Below are 8,948 nucleotides of genomic sequence, written 5' to 3' on the forward strand. Positions count from 1 at the left end.
GGACCCGGATGTGGCTGACCGTAACAGTGCCTGCTTTGATTCCCGCGCCTCACGCACCCGCCCTAAACTAGCCAGACCATCAACGAGCCACTCCGAGAAATATGTATTCTCATTCCTGTGATAGGTGTGTTTTGGGCGGGTAATTTTTTGGGGGTGAACGAAAATCTGTCTATTACTAAACAGGCACTTTCTTTGGGGACCACCTATGAGAGTTGGCGCGGGCGGGCGGAAGGACGGTACGCGCGCTCCGCGAACTAGGTCCTCCAGCGCGGCGCCTGCGACCGAGGTCCTGGAGTTGAGGCGCTGGGGGCGCGCGTGCCGGACGCGCGCCGGCCAGGCTCTTACAGCCGCTGAGGGAGCTGCACGGCGCCTGTGATGGCTGAGTGCCGAGCGCCTAGACTGAAGGTCAAGGCTCGTGTCTCTAAGGTCACCGACTGTGGTTTAAGAAGACTGCAGCTGCTTCCTGTCTTAGACTGTCGCTTATGAGCAAAAGTTAAAAACCAGTAAATAACTTAAAGATGGCAATAGGCCTGTCAGTGTGATCTCTAAACCTTCAGATACCTCCTCTCTGAATATTCCAGCCCACAAAGATCTTTTCGACATGGCACTATCGCCTGTCGCTGGGTCCGAAATTGCGTTGTTTAAGCTGTGTTTCCAATGGATAGTGGTCAATTATCCTCACGCATATTCTTTCCCACTATCCCAGTATGATTTCCCCCCTCATTTTTTACCCAAAAGTATTTTTATGGAACTGGCTTTTGGTATACCAATGATGATCTGAATCCCCTCCAACCTCATACTTGGCTTTATTGAGACAGGGAAGAGTAAAAAGAGGCTTCTCTGAAAAAGCAACATTAGATCTGAACGAGTAGACATTAACGAAGTGATAAGGGAGGATGCTAGTATACAGAAAAGAGGTTGCATATGTCATGGTCTGAAGCTAGAGAGACCCTTTGAGGACCTGAGAGAGGTCCCGGGTATGGTTAGAACTTGAAGGAGAGCAAGGTGGGATAAGAACTAATGGAACAATAACCATACACATCATGGATTTTATGCGAGGAGTACTAGGAAATTAAAGGCAAGATGCAGTGGTTTTGAATTACTTTTAAGATTGGTTTAGAGGAGATAAAACATGAAAGGGAGAGACTGTTTAAAGGGCCATTGCAATTATTATGTGACAGAATGGTAACTTGGACTAGTGTAGGAAATGTTATGATGAAGAACAGATTCCAGAAATATTTAGGAGGTAGCACTAACAGGACTTAGTGATTGGTTGAATATGGACTAGTGAGGAAAAGGAGGATCACGGATATTTTTGTAGGTTCAGTTTTAACGAACTTTCTGGATACTAATGCCAATTATTGAAATAAGAGAATGATGGATATGTATTTCTGTAAAATCCAAGTGATTTTCTGTAGGGGAGAAGAGATCTAGACTAGAAGAATACATTTAAGACTTAATTTATTGATGGAAAACAAAACCATATGGCTGAATGAGATTGCTTAGGAGAGAATGCAGGGTGAGGAGACAAAGGGCATTTCAACTGCAATGCTTGGGAAAGAGCTATGACAGTGACAAAAGGAGGAAAAAGACAGATTGTGATTATTAAGATGATAGGTCATGAAGACTAATGTCTTTTTCATTCATTCAGTAAATCTTTACAAAGTACCTACTCTCTACCAAGCACTGACCTAACTATAGATATAACAATGAATGAGAAAATTGCTCTAATGGAGCTTACCTGCTGGTTGGGGAAGACAAACCATAAAAAACAATTGAAGTAAATTTAGAGAGTGATAAGCCAATAAAGTAGAATAATAACAGTGAGAGGAACTCTTCTGGGGGAGTTGAAGGAAGAAGCCTGCTTTAGTGAGAGTAAACACTAGAGGTCACACTGAGAAGGTAATGTTTGACCTGAAACCTAAATGAAAAGAAAGATGCAACCTGGTGAAGATCTAGGAAAAGTACATTCCAGTAATCAGGAGAAATGGCTTATAGATGTCAAAAAAATGTTCAAGGGAGACCAGCGTGACTGATACATAACCAAGGAAAAGAAAATGAGATCAGAAGTTGTAAGGTTTTGGGCCTCTCTGGTCGTGCAGGGGTTAAAGACAGCCCTGTGAAGCTCTCACCAGCCACTGCAGCAACCCACAGGGCACAGCAGACCTCTCCTGTCTCATCTCGCACTGCTCCCCTCAGCTGTGTATTTCAGGCAATCCACCTGTTCTGCTTCCCACTCTGTCTCTGGTAAATCCTCTCACTCCCCATACCTCTGGCCTACACCCCAGCTCTTATATGCATAAATAAATAAATCTTTAAAAAAAAAAAAAAAAACACCTAAAGGCTTAAAAAAAAAAAGTTGTAAGGACTTTATGACAATGACCTTATGGACTATGGTAAGGAGTGTGGATATATTAAAATCAGCACAAAAACATAAAATATGCTTAGAAGTGAACACAGAAATCAAAAAGCAGTAGTGTAGGTAAACTTCCAACAAATAAATTAGAAGGAAGACTGCTTCTTGCAATATTCTATTTTTAATGATATCAGTTGATACTAAAATAAGTAAATATGTATATAGGAATGCATTGTTAATAAGAAAGTAAAATCCAGTGGCTGCTTTTTGTCGTTGACCTAGTTTTTAGAGGTAATAGCATGGGCAGTGAGGGGATGTCTTTGGAGATGTTAACAAAGCAGGGTTACAGAATACAAATTTCATTAAATATAACCAAAATGAAGTGGCAGTCTAGAAAAAGAAACCATGATAGAGGACAGTGTAAGAACAAATTTTAACCTTACAAATAGGATTGATATCTGTGGTTGATTATGTTGTATACAAATACCTACTGCCTCGCCTTCAAAAGATATATCACTTACTTTCCTCATTAATGTCAGACTTGATGAAATTACTTGCTTTATTAACATGAGATGTGAAAATTATCATGTGTCATGCACAAGCAGAAGCTTTAAAGAGTGGATACATCTCTCTTTTCTCTCTGCCACAAGATAAGCAATGTCCTAGAAAGAGACTTGTCTGTCAGGGACAAAACTACTTGGAGCACAGCCATTGCTGACGTGTGTGGAGTATTATTGAGTGGGAAATAAACCTTTATTGTTGCAAGTCACCGGATTTGAAAGCAGTTTGTAACTGTGGGATAAGTTAGCCTTCTCTGGCTAGTTTCTCTGAGATTCAAGCCAAATAAAGAATTTGGCTCTGAAAGTGTGGTGGCATGTTAGCATAATAAAAATGCTAAAATAACTGGCATTGGGTTCAGGTGACAAGGTAACTATTACCAGAGGCTAGAAGTATTAGCAATCTATGTGACCACTGCTGTAACAGTTGTTGAAACAATTTTCAATTGGAAGGCAGTTAACATCTCTGATGAACTGTTGTTTTCATTGAAATGGCAAGCAAATGATATGTTAACATGTCAGTTACCGTTGTTAACAGTTGACACGGTCATGCAATAAAGAGTTGGAGTCAAAAACGTGAGTTTGCAAGCTCTGATGATGAATTTGAGCATCTAGAAATCTAGAGATTTGCAGAGTTGGAAAATGTGACTGATTCTCATCTCCCCTGTAAACGGTAAAAGTGAGAAAGTGTTTGGGCTACAAAAATCAACTAAAGCCTCAAAAAATTGGCAATCAAGCATGTAGCCATCACACCTTTGTTGAAACATCTCAATAAATTAATGTCGCAGTAATTCCTTTTAATTGAACAGTTTGAAAGTCTGGACAAATAGATGAGTGTAACTCTTTTACCAAAGCCTGACAGGATCAAAGTGACTGAAATTAAGTCTAGAAAAAGAAAGAGCTGTGTCGAAAAAGAATTGTTTGTATGAACATTGATGGAAAAAATAAATTGGAATCAAATAGAATTGAAGCAGACTAAGTACTGCTAAAAGAACCATCAACATTGAATGAATGAGATGGTGATTATTTGAGATGAGAAATGAGACTTTGAACTCTCCAGTCTTCTGGAAATGAGAAGTAAGTTGAGATACAGGACCATCTTCCATGGAGGGTCTATTCTTTAATGTCCTCTTAGATGGATCTAAGTCAAGACTTTCCAGAGGGTGAAGCAAGAGCCACAGAGAAGAGTGGGCTAAAACTAATCCCCAGATAGTAAAATCAAGGCTTAATCAGGACTTATCCACATTTTCCGTCAGCAGTAATTGCTGTCCTGTGAGATTTCAGGGCCAGCTTGTGCTTCCCATTCTTTCTCTTTCTGAATAGGATCATTCTCTGTGGTTATCCTGTCCCTGTTCCACATTGTATTTTCTGTGATTTGGGTCAAATAGCTTATCTTTGTTATTTCATGGGTCTCCTGATCAAGAGGAGAAATTCTCAGAACAAACAGAGACTACAGCATCATTCATAGATCATTGAGCTGGATAGAAATGACAATAGAACTCACACTTGGTAAGGAGGGCAAGTATATTTTGAAAGAGAAAAGGAGAAAGATCTAGATGATTGTAATTAGAAAGGCAGACACGGTAAATTGTTGTGTAGCCTAGTCCAGGACTCCCGGCAGCATATTGTCATTTTGTTCACAAAAGTTTAATGTCCCTACTTGAAAAAGATACTTTATTTTCCTGTTGATATCAAACAGCCAGGTGACAATTTAGGCAATAAGGGTTAAGATTACTGATAATACAGGAAAAAAAAAAAACCTATAGGGTCTGAGAAGGACTTCAAACTATGAATTTGGCAGAATGATCAAGCCAGAAAAGAGGAATTCCACATGAAATGCCTGACCTAGACAGGAATCAAAGATCATAATGCAAGTGCATCACGTGTAGAAGGAAATGAAACAAGTTCAGTCTGATGGGAGCTTAGTTTGTGTAGGGAGGAATGATAGGAAATGAAATGGCAAAGGGTAGCCTAGATTTTTGAGAATTTTTGTTTTAGGTCTTTACTGTTAGTGAAGACTCAAAGTTTTGTATTAAACAGATAAAACAACTGCAAGAAAGCTATATTATCTTAATAAATGAATGGAATTTTTTTTTTTACCATCCAAATCTAAAACTTGTGCCTTATGGATTTACTTTTCATTTTTGATCTAATTTTTTGTAAATAATTTTTAAATACAAAAAGCATAAATATTAGTTGTCTAAATTAAATGTAAATTGATGAGCAGTTCTAAAATAATCTAGGCAATGTATCAATAGCAAGCAAGAGAAATTATTTTTGTTGATAGTTTCTCTGAAGATTCAAATCTAGAAAATTCTGGAAGGTATAGTGAATATGTGTTGTTATTAATATGTGACAGTAAAGAAAGTGTTTCTTTAGAGAGGAATAAATTGATAAGTGAGCCATGGAGCTCAATTATATTAATGCAAATTGAAGATGGAGTCTTATATTTTTTTACTATTTGCATCTAAGCATTTAATTATTTTTCTAACACATAAATTGACAACTGAAGTTATTTTTCTGATAACAGAAATACAAATTACACCTTCACTTATTGGAAAAGATTCTGCATTTATCCTTAATCTAAAAATAAATATTTTCTTCCATGAGTATTGTGGTTAATTAGCATAAACTGTAATTATAAAATTTATATTAGAAAAATGAAAACATATTTTGGCCTGTGGAGTTTACTTCCACTGTTATAAATCTCAAAGCTTCATATACTGTCATCAATTTAAATTAAATACCTGAAGCACTTTATGTACAAAGTTTAATGAATTCTAATAAATAAAAAAACGGACAATTTAAAATAGTGGTAGTCCTTTCCACTAAAACCTTTGGTTCAATGACATTGGGAAAACTATATATTTACAATTTAGAGAATATTGTGCCACATTCCTAGATCTTCAAATTATAGCCTTTTTTTAGTGTTCTGTTTTTCATCTATGTTGATAACCATTATCTTCCTGCAGTTTTTCTCTTTTCTATGAATTCATTCACTTGTTCACTCACATATTCATTCATTAAACATACTAAGTGTCTGCTGTGTATTGTTCACTGTGCTGAGTGCTTAGGATTGGAAGAAAAACACTGCTATCTTCTTTAATACCTTGTAGTATAGAGAGGCTGGAGATAAAATTATTATAATTTTATCATAAATACTACAATGATACTAGAATAATATCTTAGGTTATTGGGTGTACAGTGTTCTTACCAAGCCAGGAATAGAATTAACTTTTGGAAATGTCCAGTGTAGAATTCTTCTGGAATATCCAATTGGAGATGCTCCAAAGGCAGGCAGTAGACACATCACTCTTGGGCTAAAGAGATGAGTTTGCGCAGGATGTACAATGTAAAAGAAAAGGGCATAGCGATGAGAGTTATTGGGAATTGATGAGCTTGTCTAAAAAGACTGTAAGGAGAGAAGAGGTTCAGTGTTAAAATCCTTGTGAACATGCACAATTGAGGACCAGGTTAGGAGAATGGAATATCAAAAGGGAAATTAGAATAAATCAGAAATGTACAGAGATAGTCAGGGTTCGACCAGAGAAACAGAACTGTAGAATATGTATGGGCATTTATTATGAGAAATTAACACTATTGTAGGAATAGGCAATTGTAGGAACAGTGTTACCTATTGCAGACCAAAGTGAGCAGAAGAGGCAGTCAGGAAGGGAGAATGACATAGAGAAAGACACATTAAAGCTTGTGGAGATGGTGGAACCCATGAGGGTGAGAGACCCCAGAGGTATCTCTTTGCTTCCAAACTGTGAAGTTCAGGGATATGGTTATCTTGCAGAAGAAGCTAGAGTCCTTTGTCAAATAAGTAGACATAAACCTAATCCAGGACTGTAAAAGCTGAAGGGAATCTCATGCATACCAGACATACACCTTTTCACCTTCATTAAATTGTAGTGTCCCAAGTTCCCCTTGCTAATCAAACTCAGGCAAGGTACAGAGTAACCCCTAGTTTGCCTGTTGGTTGACCTGTATGAGGCGTTCAGAGTTATCAGGGACAGTCTAAACTTCCAGTTTAAAGGGATCTTTGTCCCATCTCCTGAAAGAAATATTTCGCCCTCAGAATAGACCAGCAAAATTTCTAGATTAACAAATCCACAGATGCAGGGATTGTATGTCACAATTTCACTAGTGAAACACAAGGGATAAAAGAAGAGTCACTTCCCAGGCCTGCGCTCAATAAGGAGAAAGCTATGTTCAGTTCGAGCACAACTATCATGAAGCCCAAAGGTGAGAATTCAAATGAGATTGAGTCCTAAGCCTCTCAGGCTTTCTTCCAGCTAGAGATGAACTTGGACCTCAAAGCTCAGCCATGGGAGCTGACCATAACAGCAGTCAGGGAAGCTGAATTTGTTGGAGGTGGCAAAGCTGTAATCTGTTTCCATCTCACAACTGAAGTTTTTCCAAAAAAATTCAAGTCTGACTGGCACAGAAATTGGAGAAGAAATTCAATGCAAAGTAAGTGTCTTCATTGCTCAGAGGGAAATTTCTGCTTAAGTCAACTCAGAAAAATAAGCAAAAGTGTCCCAGGAGCCTCATTCTGACAGCTGTGCACAACACCATCCTGGAGGAATTGGTCTTCCCAACTGAAATTGTGGGCAAAAGAATCTATGTGAAACTGCAGGGCAGCCAGCTCACAAAGGTCCATTTGGATAAAACACAGCAGAACAACATGGATCACAAAATTAAAACTTTTCCTGGTGTCTTATAAGAAACTCACAGGCAAGGATGTTAACTTTGAATTCCCAGAGTTTCAGTTGTAAACAAATGACTGAATAAAATGTCATTCACAATTAAAAGTTAAAAGAATAAGCTCCCGGGTTCCTCAGCTCTCCGCCCCTCCTTGCTGCGGCCGATCCCCTCGTGAGGCAGATCAAGATCAAAACCGGCGTGGTGAAGCATTGGTAAAAGAAAAAGTGATGTATGAAAAAGAAGCAAAACAACAAGAAGAAAAGATTGAAAAAATGAAAGCTGAAGATGGTGAAAAGTATGCCATTAAAAAGCAGGCAGAGATCCTGCAAGAGTCCCAAATGATGATCCCAGATTGCCAGCGCAGGTTGGAAGCTGCATATACCGATCTTCTGCAGATATTAGAGAAAGAAAAAGACTTGGAAGAGGCTGAGGAATATAAAGAAGCACGTTCAGTACTGGACTCAGTGAAGTTAGAAGCATGAAATTTTTCTGTACGGGGTGTTTTTGCATTAAATCCTGGGATCCATTCCACAATTCATCATTTTGACCACTGCTAGTATGTTCAAGTAGTATGAGAATGTGATTCTTTTTATGCAGTTACATATATTTTTCTTTGCTTAATTTAATGTGTCAAATAAATTAGTTCATCTAATAAAATTGTTTATTTCATACTTTAAAAAAAAGTTAAAAGAATAAATCTAATATTGTCTTCACTACTGTTCTTCAGGGTCAACCCAGAATGGATTTATAGTGATAATAGCTATCTACTTTGGGATATTGACAGTATTTCATACAGCGCAATCTAGGCTCAAATATTTCTTCCTCACTTAGTAGGTCATAGGGAATACATCATATAATCATGAATGCAAGTTGAAAAGGAAGAAAGGAGGCATTATTCAGGAGTATGGACCTTAGATATCTGCAGCCCTTGTTCATGAAAATTATGCCTGTATAACTTGCTCAAACGCATATGGTTTCTGTTATTTCCATTTGGTGATAGACTGCTGCTTTGCACATTCAACCATATTATGGTTTTATTGTTCAGACAAGCCCCAGTTCATGATAGATTACTTAGGTAGCATAATAACTTGCTTTAAACACCAACACATTTGCTAGGCTATACACTTCAATTGAAGAGCAATTTCATGGAAGCCTAGACCAGTTTTAGGTCCTCCCACAAACTAGCAGCTTTTTAAAAAATATTTATTTATTTATGCATACAAGAACTGGGGTACAGGCCAGAGGTGTGTGTGTGGGTGGAGGTGAGAGGATTCACCAGACGGAACAGAACAGGCAGATTGACCAAAGTACACGGCTGAGGGGAG

The 8,948-nt window shown here is 38.1% G+C and overlaps 1 pseudogene across 1 annotated transcript; it reads left to right on the forward strand.

Moving 5' to 3' along the window:
* Positions 1-205: 205 nt before the first annotated feature.
* LOC311168875 (tubulin-specific chaperone A-like) lies at positions 206-8,105 on the forward strand (annotated as a pseudogene). The gene is made up of 2 exons: positions 206-372; positions 7,761-8,105. The product of its transcript is annotated as a tubulin-specific chaperone A-like (transcript).
* The last annotated feature ends 843 nt before the right edge of the window (positions 8,106-8,948 follow it).

Source organism: Talpa europaea (assembly GCF_964194135.1).
Source record: "Talpa europaea genome assembly, chromosome: 3".
Taxonomy (NCBI): domain Eukaryota; kingdom Metazoa; phylum Chordata; class Mammalia; order Eulipotyphla; family Talpidae; genus Talpa; species Talpa europaea.